At 40.3% G+C, this 15,321-nt stretch overlaps 1 protein-coding gene across 1 annotated transcript in view; it reads left to right on the forward strand.

Annotated features, from left to right (window-relative positions):
• Positions 1-15,321, forward strand: part of BOK (BCL2 family apoptosis regulator BOK) — a 485,461-nt gene that overhangs the window by 299,962 nt on the left and 170,178 nt on the right. The window lies entirely within an intron of this gene.

Raw genomic sequence — 15,321 nt, forward strand, 5'->3', positions numbered from 1 at the left:
ACAGAGACCTAGGGAGAATAGCTTCACATTGATAGTATATGGTTTCATTTAGATAAAGTTATTAAAAACATAATACAGAACAATAACAACATATTGACTAAATAAAAATGTTCAATTTTATTTCATCAGTATGAAGTTATAGATACAGACTGCAGATATTTGGACATAGAAGTTATACATAAAGAGTGCAAATATTTGGGCATAAAAGTTATGCATACAGAATGAAAATACTTGAACACAAATGACAAGATGACAAAAAGAGCATTGTCCACAGTTAAAAGAATTCACAGTTACAGTTCATAGAGATGACATTATATACAAAGAGAACACACTTTTGAACAGAGTGACTGGATTACATAGCCTAGTTAAAATTGCATTTGTCCTTTATCAAATGGAGGGGAGAGACGGACTAGTTCAGCCTGGAAAAGTGTAGAAGCAGACCCATATCTTATTTATTGATCTTTTGGTAGGTGTTTGAAGTTGGAGAGGTAACAGTAGACCTAAATTGCAGAAAGGGTGCAATATCATGGCCATAGGAGCACAGAGGGGACACAGTATAGTGGGGCAAAGGACATTGTATTATGTTTGTGGGTAAGCATTTTATTTATATACAAACAAAATAATGCAAGTAAGCCAGTGAAGGAAGTGTTCTGCATGAGAGACCATGTAACTGTGTGCAGCTTTCTCAAAATGATATGCAAAATCATATAGGCAGACTGGTTTTGAACTGGGTATCTCCATGGAGTGCAGGAAAGCTTTCATGTGACACTTCTTTAATGTACTCACAAGGCATTTCAGGGTTCCCAGCAGTTTTCCTTTATAGAAGCCTCCCAGTGAACATCACCGATGCTCTTAACCATCTAGATTGTTCACATGAGTTCAGACAGTGTCTTCCCAGGAGGAATTTAAGTCACCTGTGACACGCTTCCATTTACTTTTTCTTCTGTGGATTATCCAAGGAGACCAGTTAATGCTCCACCAAGAAAATGGCTATTATGTGAGTGAGTAGGTTTTGTAAGTGAGGAGGTTTTTTCCTCCCCATGCCTTGTACCTCTTCTACAGATATAATGGGCAACCATGAAGACAGTAATATTTCTGGAAGTGTCCAGTAGGACAGCATGAATCTCATTGAATACTGCAATATTGCAATGGGGACAGAAACACCAAGCCAGTAATTTTGCTGGCAAATTCTGTGTCAATACCATATGGTAGGCACAGCTGGTACTACTGTTGAAGGTATTATTTGATCTGCTCATCATGAAATAAGAAACCATTTGTGTCAGCTGTGGGAAATGGTTTGCTGGCAGATCATATGTCTTCCTTCTCAAAATCACTTAATGTGAATGCGTGTGGAGGAAAGCATGAGTGAGATCATGGCATCAGCAGTAACTTTCACAATTGCCCTCATAGTGATCTACGCTGCCCCACACTTCCTACTCATGAGGCAGCATAGCAGTGGTGTGATCCTGGCATTGTATGTCTTACCTGCTTCACTATGTAGTGTATAAAGTTGCCTGGAAGACAGCAGGCTTAGTAGGTAATGTATCAGCTGGAAGTATCATTTGGAACATGTCAGCAAGGTTTTACAAGGATATGATACCAAGTCTAGTGAAGCCACTCTATGCATTAACATCCATCTACAATAAGAAGTTGCCAGTTTTCAGGGAGTAGCTCTCTGGGTATATATTACCTGGCATTGTAGGACTGTATTTTAGTACATGGTGAGCCTTCTCCCTAGCTCTGCATATTGTTCTATTATGAAGACTGATTCAACCCATCTGACTTGGGAACCGCTGGTGGAAGGCTTATTGTGTGTCTATCTGATTGAACTGAGGGCTTAACAGTGTAAAAGTCTTTCATCCTGCTGGTATAAAAGCCTTGAGCAAACGTGGTTACCCATGCCTTGTATGTATAAGCAAATCTCTCCAGTTTAAAATCCTCTATAGGAAACACTCTCCATAGTCACCCACTATTCATAGCTGCTCAAAGAGCTGCCAGTTTGTGCACAGAGCAGCACCACTGGAGGTTATCCTATAGTATACTAGTAAACACTCTCACTTAAACCTATAATTGACCCTCCAATACTCCTTTCCTCTACTAAGGATCCAGTATAATGGATAGGTGCTTTCTTGTTATCTCTTTTTCTGGCCTGATGGATATGGGCATCCTGAGGCAGTATAGTATATGCCTCGTGTTCACTGACAGCCACTTAATCATAGAACAGACAAACACAGTATGTGAGAGATGTGGATACACAATATCATTGGAGGCAAAGCTTTCACATGCACATATGAAAAATGCAAACCAGTTTGTCAACTTTATACCTGAAACACTAACTCTCAACACTAAAGAATAAACACTTAGACCCACATATGTGGAGTTACTGATATGTAATCTACCTAAACCTCCAAGACCTCCTAAAAGCATCGCTCAGTGGCCCTGTGCACAATCAAAAAAGGCAGAGCCTCACATGACACATAACTCCACAAATCATAGTAGCCCCTCTTCCAAACCCATAAGGCAACACACCACACAGCCAAACATTCTAGTTATCAGGAATTCCATTGTAAGATATACTGAAGCCCCCCTTTAACAGGCTAAACAAGGAGAAGATCACAGTGAGCTGTCTGTCTGGAGCCAGGATCCACCAGATCACACATGCATTTAAACCACAAGTACCAGCATGACACAGTCATCATAGTCCATGTAGGTATAAATGGCATAAGATGTACCTCACTGGATTATATGAAGAGAGATGTGATGGAGCTCTCTGAATATGTGTCCCAGGGGGCTATAAATCTAGCCGCGAGTAGCATCCTACCTTCACCAGTGATGATGCCACAGTACCTGCAAAAAATGACTGACTTCAACAATTAGCTTTGTTTCTTGTGTCACAACAAGAGGATCCAATATCGGTCAGCCTGTGGAGACATGACCATCAAACCACGATGCTTTGCCAGAGATGGTATACGCTTGCCACCACATGGCTTCCAGATACTGGCAAACACCTTATCTATCCCCATAGTGCCTTTTTTAGGCTGTGCCAAGTTGTTAAACCCTCCAGCATAACAAACATCACTCATGATCACCTAAAGGTGCTGCTGCTCAACAGCTTCCATGTCCCCAGACAACATTACTGGAGGCTTCTAAAATAGATTAAAACAGAATCTGTCAGGGCCACTAGAAACCTTCTTTAACCACAGCTTTCCAGATGGGCTTTGTCCCAGAGGAATGAAGGACTGCAACACTCATCCCTCTACACAAGGGGGGGGCATCAACTGATCTGGAGAACTACAGACCCATAAGCTTGACCAGTCTTACCTGCAAGGCCATGGAGAGAATTATCATGGACATAATCAATAACAACAAAGGAGATCTCCAAACACTAGACCAGACCCATTCTGACTTTGTCAAAGGGAGGTCTTGCCTGCTCAGTCTGGTAGACTTCTTTTAAGAAAGTCACCAAGGTCATGGATGAGGTTAAAAAGGTACACACCACTTACCTAGACCTGGCTTAAGATTTCCACACACTCCTTCATTCAAGGATCATAGATAAACTTACTGCCTTGGACATAAACCCCTACATCATCAGGCAGACAGCAAATTGGCTCACTGGAAAGACACATGTTGGCCGGATAGGCAGATCCACTTCTGATAAGAAATCTGTTACTAGTGGTGTCCCACAGGACTTAGTGTTGGGACCCCTCCTGTTTGGTATATACTTCTCTGAAGTGAAGGCCAATGTTGGGGGCCTCTACTCACTAAGTTCACTGACAGCTGTAAGCTCGGAGCAATCATCAAATCCCCAGATGATGCTGACATCCTACAAACAGGCACAAAAATGACAAACGACTGGTGCCAAAACCATGGTCTGAGACTAAATGCTAAAAAATGTGTAATCATACCCTTGGGTAAATCAGATATCCCTCCAAATTACAATATTGATAGCGCACCCCTAAAAGTAGACCGAGTGTTGAGGGACCTAGGAATACAGATAGTAACCTAACCTTTGACCACTAACTAGCTACAGTAGTAAGCAAATCCTTTTCATAGTTTCATAGTTTCATAGTTTAGTACTAGGCTATCTGCCCTGGGGCATTTGTAAGCCTAGCCATAGTGATGTGGCTTTCGCCACCCCATGAAATGGTACAAAAATGCACAGAATAGATTTAGAATACTGTGCCTCTGTCTAGTAGTGACACAGTGAAGGTCCCCTTATATAATAGAATTAGTTTACTGTGCCCCTGTCTAGTAGTGACACAGATGTGACCCCTGGGGTAAACTTACGATCTCCCATCCACTCATCAAGATTTCTCTTGAAGAGAGTCAGTGAGGGGCTCTGCCTAACATGAACTGGGATCTTGTTCCAGAGCCTCGGAAGCCTCTGGGTTATGAATCTATCCCTCCAGCATGTTCTGTTCATACTTGTGCTGAGGTTTAAGTCTTTAGCTCTCGTGGTTCTGATGGATTTGGATTGTTTGAGGTGGAGCATGTCCATCAGTTCCTGATTGGATATGGCCTTGTACGTCAAGCAGAGATCACCTCTGAGCAGGCGGTATGCTACTGAATAGAGCTGGAGTTTCTTTAGTCTGGCAGAATAAGACATATGTTGGAGACCCTTGATCCTCTTTGTGAGGTACTTTTGTGGTCTCTCCAGCTGTTGCAAATGCCGGGTGAGGTACATAACAAATGGGGCATTGTACTCAATCATGGGTCTGATGAGGGAGGAGTATAGGGGTACAATGACATCCTTGGATCTGGATGTGAATCCCTTCATGATAAGGAGTGCAAGGTAGAATGTTTTTCTAACCACTTTGGCAACGTGGGTGTCAAATGAGAGGTCACTGTTGACTTGGGTCCCTAGGTCTCTGATTACTTTTTCCATACTCAGTGGGTTGCTGTCTATGTGATAATTTGTGGGTACTTTGTTTTTCCCAAAGGGGATGACTATACATTTTTTGGCATTTAGTTTAAGGCCATGACTCCGCACCAGTTGTCCATTTCTGTGAGGCCTTTTTGTAGGATGTATGTGTCCGCTGGTGTATCGACTATGGCACCTAGTTTGCAGTCATCTGTGAACTTTGTCAGCCACAACCCTCCCATGTTTGCTTTAACATCTGAGAAGTAAATGCTGAACAAGAGGGGTCCCAGGACAGATCCCTATGGGACACCACTTGTGACTGGCTTTGAGTCTGACATTGCTCTAGCGATTTTAACTTTATGGGTTCTGTCCTTTAGCCAGTTTGCAACCCATCTAGTGACATAAGGGTTTACGTTTAAGCTGTTGAGCTTATCTATGATGCCTGAATGGGGTATTGTGTCGAAGGCCTTAGCCAAGTACAGGTAGGCTGTATGGACTGCTTTGCCCTCATCAATGGCTCTAGTGACTGTTTCAAAAAAGTCAACCAGGTTCAAAAGGCAGGATCTGCCCTTTACAAAGCCAAACTGGGTGGGGTCAAGTGTCTGTAGGTCCCCAATGTCTCTGTTTATGAGTTCCATAATGATTCTTTCCATAGCTTTGCAGACCAGGCTGGTTAAGCTTATGGGGCAGTAGTTCCCAGGGTCTGTAGAGGTACTCCCTTTGTGGAGTGGGACCACTGTTGCTGTACGCCAGTGTTCAGGTACATATCCTGTAGTAAGGCTAAGGTTAAATAGCATTTTTATGTGTGGGTTTAGCACCTCTTGGAGTTCACGTAGCACGCAACCCGGGATACCGTCAGGTCCCATTGATGCTGTGTTATTAGCTTTGCTGAGGGCGGCTCTTACATTCAGCTGGGATAAGTATTTCTTCTTTTGGGGGTGAGGGAGGGGAGAAATTTGCACTGAACCTGTCAGCCAGAATGTTGGCAATATCTGTGGGTTCAGTGCATTTTTTGTTGTTGTGAACTAACTCTGAGCATATCTGAGGGTTTCCGCCCAGGTTTCTAACATAGCTGAAGAAGGCTTTGTGGTTATCTTTAGTGTCCTTAGCGATTTTTCTCTCAAAGTTGGCCTTGGATGTTTTTATGAGAGAACATAGTTTTCTGCTAGTGTTGATCAGAGATGTCTTCCCTTTATGGGATTTTGCTCTGTCGTGCAGTAGCTTCCTTCTTTGTTATACAATTTGTTAATGGCTGAGGTCCACCAGACAGGACGCTTGCCTTTGGTGGAGAGGGACTTGGATTTATTTGGGATTGCATGATCCATGCATTCTTGGAGATGTCCATAGAAAGCATTAGTGAAGGATTCAGCATTGTGGGATGTGGTATCCACTGGCCCAGTGGGCTTAAAGGATACCATCTCAGTCTTAAGAAGAGTGAAGTCTGCTTTTGAGAAGTTTTTCACTGTGGTCTTTTGTGCTGGGGGTGGAGGTGGGATATGTATATCCAGGGTGATTAGTTTGTGGTCAGATCTCACTAGTGAGGGGTATACCTCCAGTGTGGAGCATTTTGTCCCCATGTTTGTGATGATCAGGTCTAGTATATTATTTCCCCTAGTGGGAGAGGTGACTAGTTGTTCCAGTGCATTTGAATTTATGAATTCCAGGAACCTTTGGGCTAGGGTGTTAGGGCTAGAATAATGTACCCAGTCTATGTTAGGGTAGTTGAAGTCTCCCAGTATGATGGTATTTTGTGATACATTCATATCCTCCAATGTCTTCAGGAAGGCTGAGTGGGGTTCCTGAGATTGGGAGGGTGGTCTGTAACATGCTACCAGTTGTATAGCAGTTTTGCCTATGGTTAGTTGCACCTGTATGGTCTCTGATGCTTCATGTGTTGCTACTAACCTGGAGGTGTGGGTGTCCTTGATTAATATGGACACTTCCCCTCCCTTTGTGGTTCGGCCCGGGTTTGGGGGCCGAAAAGCATGATACGAGGTATAGCCTGGTAGTGCTGGGGTGCTCTCAGGAGCCTTGAACCAGGTTTCAGTTACTGCACAGATGTCGATGTTCTCCATACTGAGGAGTGCATCGAGTGCCTGCATCTTGAGATTTAGACCTCTGGCATTGAGCAGCATTACCCTTAGTTTTTTTCCGTTTTTGTTTTCTAAGGAGGTGGGTTTGTCTTTTGAGCCATTGCACTTGGCCCTCATCAGGCCCATAATCAAGTACAATGCTCCCTTCTGCCTGTACCTAACCAGGCACCTACACCAGCTGGGGTGCCCCCAGTGGTTTCTCACAAAAAAAAAAAATACAAAAAGTAAGACACATGTCTTATACGGAGCAGCCAAAGGCCCTGTCCCTATTGACAGGTGACTTATGCCTGACCTACAAGGTATTCTCTGATCCAGCCCTGATTTAAATGTTACATATTTGTAAGAAAAATTACATGAGGTTATGCGCACCATGGGCTTGAACCTTATTTGTGACTAACAGAATTTGCTGGAGAGAGACATCCGTATCCCAAAGGCTACCTCATTTGTGGAATAAACTTCCCATCTTCCATAAAGCAAAGCCCATCCCTCTCTCTCTTCAAAAATAATTTAGATAAATGGATGGGGAACCTTAAATTCACTCCCAGGGTAGTGCCTATGTCCCTTATGGACAGAAGTAGTTTGTAAATTTCTCAGGACTCCAACACCCAAAGACCCACTACCTCGATACTATCCCATCTCATATATGAGGAATTAAAATATAATATTGTCATATCCTGGGTATTATTGGCTGGTTTGTAAAGGCATTTGTGCCATTAGCCTAGTAATAACCTGTGAACATGATATAGTATGTGTTAGCTGCAACATGTATTTGTCTGTTGTGTCTAGGACATTCTGTATAATGTGACTTCGGACATCTGAAGGTAGTGCTGACCTCTGCTTCATTTCAGTGCTTTTAGCCTCCATGCTTGTTACCCATGCATCATTTCCATGTTGTTGGGCCATGATTTCAGGAGCTCTTCCCCATCCTGCAGTGGTAATATAATGGCATGGCTGTTACATGTCTTGTGGGGCTTTGAGTATACACCAAATATTATTTGGCACTGCTGTTTGTCTAGAAATGGTAGATGTAATTGCCTGCTACTAACTTTCATTTCCCTCATTGTGAGGAAATTGTGGGGTATTTCTGTCCAAAGATGCCAGGTCCACTGTCAATACCTTGTTGTACGCAGCTGAACTACTGCTTGAATCTCTATTTAACAGTGTTCATTGTTTTCAGCATCCTCCTTATTAGTACTGCAGCCTGTGTACAATTGCCTAGTGACAGTTATGTATTGCTTGGTTAATACTCGAAACATGCACAGAAGCATGTCAAAGTTGTGTTGTTAATTTTAACATGTCAATGTTAGCACCATCTGCATTTGCTACAGTCAGTCTAGTTTACTAGATCCATACATGTATATATGTATTAGGAACATCTTGTGGCCTGTAGGTTACGGTAGTAATGTAGCGGTTGCCAGATTGTGGCCTGTATATTGCAGTAGTAATGCAGGGGTTGCAAGCTTGTGGCCTGCAGTTGGTGGTAGTAATATAGGGGTTGCCAGTTTGTGGCCTGTAGGTTGCAGGAGTGATGTAGGGTTTGCCAGCTTGTGGCCTGTAGGTTGCAGTAATAATGTAGGTGTTTCCAGCTTGTGGTTTTAGAAAAGAAACATATTCCAATTCCTTACTTCATTTTTCTAGCACCCACCATTTGAAACAGAAGAAAGCCATTGTGAAAGGACAGTTTGTGCCTGCAGCCCGTATGGTCTCTACCATGGATGCTTTTTTATGTGAATGTGACACCCTCAAACAAATGTTTTTGTGCAGGGGTTACCCATTTAAATTCATTGAAGACATCATGCTCAAGGTTATTAATAAAAGAGAAAGAGGTTATTTTCTCTCCCTTTTATTAGACCATGAAACCAATGCTGTTTCTATTTCTATTGTTGAAACAACAGAAAACACAGAAGATTCCAAGAACTATAGGAGTTCCTTTATTACTGTTTTCACTGTAGACAGTTTTAAATTGAGGAACATTCTGGTTAAAAATTGGTCTATTTTAAGTCAAGATAAAGGTATGAGACCTTATGTGGGCACAAACCCTATAGTGGTTTTTAGAAAGGGTAGGAACCTTAAAAACATCTTTGCAACAAAAATAATTGTTTTAATATGAAGGAAGGTTACATGAGTAGGTGTGGAATGTGCAACTTTTGTAAATTTATTTATGAGGGTAGTGTTTTTCACATTAATAACATAGATGTCAGTATTCATTGTAGATATAATTGTTATTCTGAAAAAGTAATATATTGTGCATTATGTACTGCATGTTGTTGTTATTATGTTGGTAAAACTGATCAAAAACTAAAAAAACATATATACGAGCATTTATATTATATTAGGTTGGTTAGCGTTGTCACCTCACAGCAAGAGGTTCTCCGGTTCGATTCTCAGCTGGAGCACCTTCTGTGTGGAGTCTGCATGTCCTCCCCATGGTTGAGTGATGTTTAAAGACATGCAGGTAGGTGCATGCGTGAATGGGTGTGCCTTCTTTGAAGGTTGGGTATCAGGCTGGCACCTTGGCACCATACAAATCCACTGCCAATCATTAGCGGACCAGAGTTCCGCTGTGACATCCCTTAACCAGGAAAAGCCGAAAGACATTAGTTTAGGTTGAAAAAAGAAACAAATGCTTTAAGTAAACACATCTTAGAAAATGGAAAATGAAAGGCATTCTTTTAAATTTGTAGTAATTGATAGTATTAAAACAGTTATGCAAGGTGGGGCTTGGTCACTCATTTTAGAAAAACGTGAACTGTAATGGCAATTGTGTCTTGATGCAGGCAATTGGCCAGGTTTAAATGAACATATTTCTATTATTTCTTTACTTAAACTTAAAACTATGGAAAGACAGAAAATATGTATTGGTATATCTATTTATGATTCTTGTTGTGGTTATTAATATTTTAGTTTTAAATTTTATTAGTTACATCTGTGTTTTTAAGGAAGTGTGTCTTTATATCTTTAACGTCAATGGCATTTTATTGTGAATGTTTAAAAGTGACTCAAATGCTTTATCCTCTTATCTGATGAAGTTCTTATTAAAAAGGATGAAAACACTTGTGCTATAATCATACATTTTTATGCAATAAACCTATGTTTTTTCATCCTTGGGTTTGGATTCATTATCTGAGGAGTATTTGCCAAGTGTGAGCTGTGCTACCATCTACTTCACTGGCCTTTTTTGGAGTTTGGAGTTTGGGTTTATTTGTCCTTTTTAGTTGGATTTTCAAGTTTCCTAACTTTGGCTCAAACATTTTGTCCATACCTATTAAAATACATAACTTTTGAGAAAAAAATGTGTGGAGCATTGCAAAAAATGACAATCATTAACAATGCAGAACTATCTTACTTCAGAAAATGCATGTTAATTCAGGTCTTCTTATTCTGTGAACTTATTTTTAAAAGTGTCATTGATTTGGGGCTTTGACCCCTAATAATTTTTGGCCTTGCCACGACTTTGGAGGTAAGTGGTTATCTCCAGATCTTCATAGATTTGTAATGTCATAGAGGGGGCATAACCAGAGATATGGAAGTCAAGACTGCTTTACGTTTTGATATTTCGATTGACTACCAACTTACGTGACATCCCCATTCTGTCCTCCATGAAGAGGGTAAGTCATTTGACTAAATGTAATCCTGGACTGGACAAATTCTGAATCCAGTAAAGTGGCTTTAAAGACAACGGGAATCACCTCAAGGAACACTCTCAATAACCAGAGGTGAAGCATCCCCTAAGTTAATTATCCTGACAGCATTTTAAACAATGGGGCTGGCAACTTACTACCTCTAGTAAAAGACCAGAAATATCTAGGGATAACTGTGGACTCTTCTCTGGCACTAACAAAGCATACTGACAATATTATTAACAAAACCCTTCACCAACTAAAGCTATGCTGTAGGCTCTCTCACCTCCTTTTTCTCCCCCAGTTCACAATGTTATAACTACAAATGAACTTATCACAAAAATTTGAATATGAACTCCCACTATTAACTTTCCATTCAAGCTCAAATGCACACAGAATGCACGCTACTATAAATAAAATCTGTAGAGTTGTACTGCTGACAGAACCATAATCTCATCACTGCCAACACTTAAACTGATTTCTTGTTAATGAAAGAGTGACTTTGCTACTTGTCTTGTAGATATTCAAACTCGTAAAAATGGGACACAGCCTTCTTCTGAGAGCAAAAATACAAATCAACCAAACTATGCTGTCAGAGACAGGTAGGAAGAGACACTGACCCCATTAGACCACATTTCAAGACATCCACAAGAGAATTTGTATTTTCAAAACTGGTCCCTACAATTGACAATCACCTCACAGCAGAAGCAAGGCAAAAAAACATATTATCAACCTTCAAACACAAAGTAAATGAACAAGCACTGCAATGCTCTTGCTATCAAGAAAATGGCTAGTCTTTCCACATCATGCTTATGCCAAACTTTTGATGTGCAATTTTATAGCATATTAATAGCTGAATAACCAGAATTCTAATCCTATGTACATACTGTGAAAGTATTATAAAAGTTTTATCTTTACTTTGTAGCAATTATTTTGCCTATGTACTGTTACAATATTTGCTTTCTATATTGTGCCAGCTGGCTCAGGCTGTGGCTGAAAAGGGTCTGCTGACCAGTTCCCTTACGTGGTTATCCAACTGAAATAAATAAATTTATCACAGAAAAATAACCTTATTAAAAGTTTCTTGAAAAGGCATTTGGCCAGATTGTTAAGTACTTTATCAATTCAAAAATGTCCAAAATCCCTTTGTCTGCAGTTACCAAGATGTTATTACTATAGGAAGCATTTTCATGTGTGCAGAATGCAAAATTGCTCTGTCTTTTTTATTTATTTTTTATTTTGTTTAACCTTTGTTTTACCGTGAAAATCCGACTTGGAACAAAGCCAATTTTCAGCAGAGGCCCAGGAAGAAATGCTCCAGACACATGTCTTTGTAACACATTTATGCTGCTGTTTTAAACAACTCTACATTATTGTTTTTGAAGACACTGACAATATACTGGAACTTGGCATCCCTTTTTAAAATCATGTGTGAGATATCTAAGCTTTTTTTGCATTAATATGTGAACATTTACTATTTAGCAAATGTGACACCCCATCAATCCCTTTCCGTTCATTTGCTGCAAACTGTCATATCTCTGAGACAAATTGCAAGAAATGCTAAAAGCATGATGTGTTAACATTCTGCATGTGTGTCACCACATGCATGCTGATTTCAACAGCAGCAAGAAACAGTGATTCAAATCAAAGGGGGGGCTGCAGGAGACAGCTGAATGGGTGATGCCAACAGGAAGGGGTGTGGCCAACTAGGAAGGGGTGGGGCTATGGTACAGTGGGATCAATGTTGGACATGCTTACTAATTTACATGAAATAAATACTCAGTCACTATGGCGCATGCTGAATGCTCTACACAGTGCACATTGTTACATGTATATACAGGTTGGTTTGAAGAATTGCCTCTGCAGTATGCTGCAAACAGTACTTTGTACTCTGTTTCTGCATCTGATAAGAAGCTGTGGTCTGGTCCGGACCGCATCAGGTCATACTGGATTTCTTTTCCCCCTCTTTTTCATGGAGGCTCAAAAGGGACAGTTTAAGGTTTCCCAAGCAAACACTATTCACATGACCCCACCTAGTTCCAAATAAGTGCTTGCGGTATAGTACCAAATAAGAGCCTCGATTGTGTTCCTCTGGGTACTTCTCAGGTTTGTTACTTATAGGTAAGAATCTCAGCCAGTGAGTTGTTGACAAGAATGTTGAAATCCCCAGCTTAATGACATTTTGTTTTTTTATTTCATATGTCTTTATTATTAACCATATAAGCACACCAAACACAAGTGTCCATTTTTAGGGTTGACTGACTGACAGACGCACACAGTTTGTAGGTGAAAACTAAGGATTCACCTCAGGATTAGAGGTAGGGTTGCCACCTATTGTTGTGGCTAAAACCGAAGTAAAGCCACACCCCTCGCATCACCAGTAACCCTGCCCATCCTGCCCCGCTCCCACTTGTATTCCGCCCATTTTGTGACATCACGATTGCATCACCTGGTGGGGAACGCCATTTTTCTGTTCCCGCTGCCTCTTTTCGGCTGATTTACTAAGCTTTTCTATAAAAAAGCATAGTAAATCAGCTGATTTACAAACTCTGATAGTCTGTTTTCTTTTTTTGAAACAGAATACCAGAGTTTGTGCAGTGTTTTCTGGACTACCAGAGAATCAGTTTGATTTCCGGATGGTCTGGAAAAAAAACAAAGGGGTGGCAACCCTAATTACAGGACAAAGCTTGCTAGCAGCTTGTAGCCTTAACCCTCTAAACGTAATTTATTGTTAACCAGGTAAACTTTCTATCTACAAGTGTCTCTTTTCACTGACTACCTGCGTGCACTCACTGTTTAAAAGACTTGTTTAGATCACAAAGTATTCAAGTGAAAGACAAGGGAATCAAACCCAGGAATACAGGATGGAGTTCATTATCAGCTCACAGTCTTAATCACCAGAGAGTGTAACACAGAATCAAATCACCATGGCTGGCAAAAAGCAACAGGCTGGTCCTTGGTAATAGGAATGATGGAGCTGTAGATCCATGAGAGAAGGAACCAGCTGAGAAGAATACCATAATGACTAAGGTATTGAGCTTGAAGTAAATCATCTCCTGACTGGAACTGAGGCCCATTGTTTCCAGCTGCATGTTTTGTGAGCTTCAGCATGTTCCTTAACCAGATCAAAGTCTCGAGTCACACCTTAAGACAAGCAATGATGTCTAGTGGGCCTTATCCCCTTATTAAAGACTGAAGACTAGACCAGCTCAGTACTGCCTGTTTGTGTTTGGACTTATTAATCCAATATCCTACATGAGAATACAGCCCTTTTCTATCGCATGTAACTAGGGTAGGCATTACTGACTATCTTTATTCGAATGGGTACAGCCTCATATCCTGTTGTTCTGTTTATCTAACAGAACATAAAGAACTGTAGAGTCTGTCTGAACCACTCACACAAAGGGTTAGCCTGATTTCAAGCAGTTGTGTATATATGCAACTAACTGTATGTGGTGATACAGTATAACACAGTTACCTACGAATGAAGTGTCATAAGGATAATACCAGAAAAATCCTAGCCTCATCCACAGAAACATATATGGAAAGCATTTTAAATCATTAGCCATCTAAAATGGAGGGATACATAAATTAAACTGTCAGCATATAAAAAAAACGGCCTTGGAGACTAACTAAGAATTGTGCCCAAACGGAACTTTTTTAAAGCAAAGTAAACAGAGCAGCTTCCAGTAATGCTACTGGTACAGTGCTATGTTTTCATGATTATCTCTAATTAAGGAAATGATGAATTTCTGTCACTGCTGTGGCTACTTTTCCATTTTAGGAGCTGCTCTGAGAAACAGTTTCACACTAATATTCAAACTGTTCTGTAATGTAGGAACAGGGATCTTACTAATCCAGAATGATCCTAATAAAGCCTCTCTTTATATTGTTATACAGCGTTCAAGCACTTCTTTGTTCTTAATGATGACCATTAAATACAGATAAGCATATTATACCTTGCTTATTGCACGTATACAAGTCTGCTGTCTGTTGCATGTATTAATTCTTTGGATGTGCAGTCGTAGAAATTATGTCCTGACTTCCAGATCTCAGGCTATTACTTCTTCATGACATTAAAATGTAAATGTAATTGTATTAGGTATGATGTTGCACTATGTCGAATGCAGTAATCTTTATCCTCCATTGAACTATAAAAAAGTCATTTTCATTCTTTATGACTTATCTTTCATATCTCCCAGGATTCTGCCATCATTAGGGATGTACATGATCTTGTGAAATATGCCATCAGGAAAGAAACAGAGATAAGAGTCATAAAATGAACATTAAAATCACAGACTCGTCATTTTTTCAAAGATGTGTAATGGCCCAGTTTATCTTAATTCTGATTCGTTTCTAAATTTAAATATTTAAAATATATCCCTGGTATTAATTTTGTCCTTGTAATTTTCAGTTTGTGCCCCAGGGAATGAGAGGATTTTCATTATTTTATTTTTTATTTTCTCTCTCCTACCTTGCCTGACCTCTGTCTGGCAGCTTTAAGCATCTGGTATTCAATTTATTCTCCACAAGTCAATGCCTTATTCTCCTGCTAACCTGATATAACTTCTTATAACGTAAATGTGGCCTTTCAGGGAGTAACTAACCTTTTCATTGCAGCAGAACCTGGCAAGGCAGCAACGAGAACTAAAGTTTATCAGCAGCAAATGTTAGTTTAAGGTACATTATATCTGTTGACTAAGAACACCAGCACTTTTCCCTTGAAAGCGCTTATTCAGAAATCCTA

Source organism: Protopterus annectens, chromosome 4.part1 (assembly GCF_019279795.1).
Source record: "Protopterus annectens isolate FY-2018-M chromosome 4.part1, PAN1.0, whole genome shotgun sequence".
NCBI lineage: Eukaryota > Metazoa > Chordata > Ceratodontiformes > Protopteridae > Protopterus > Protopterus annectens.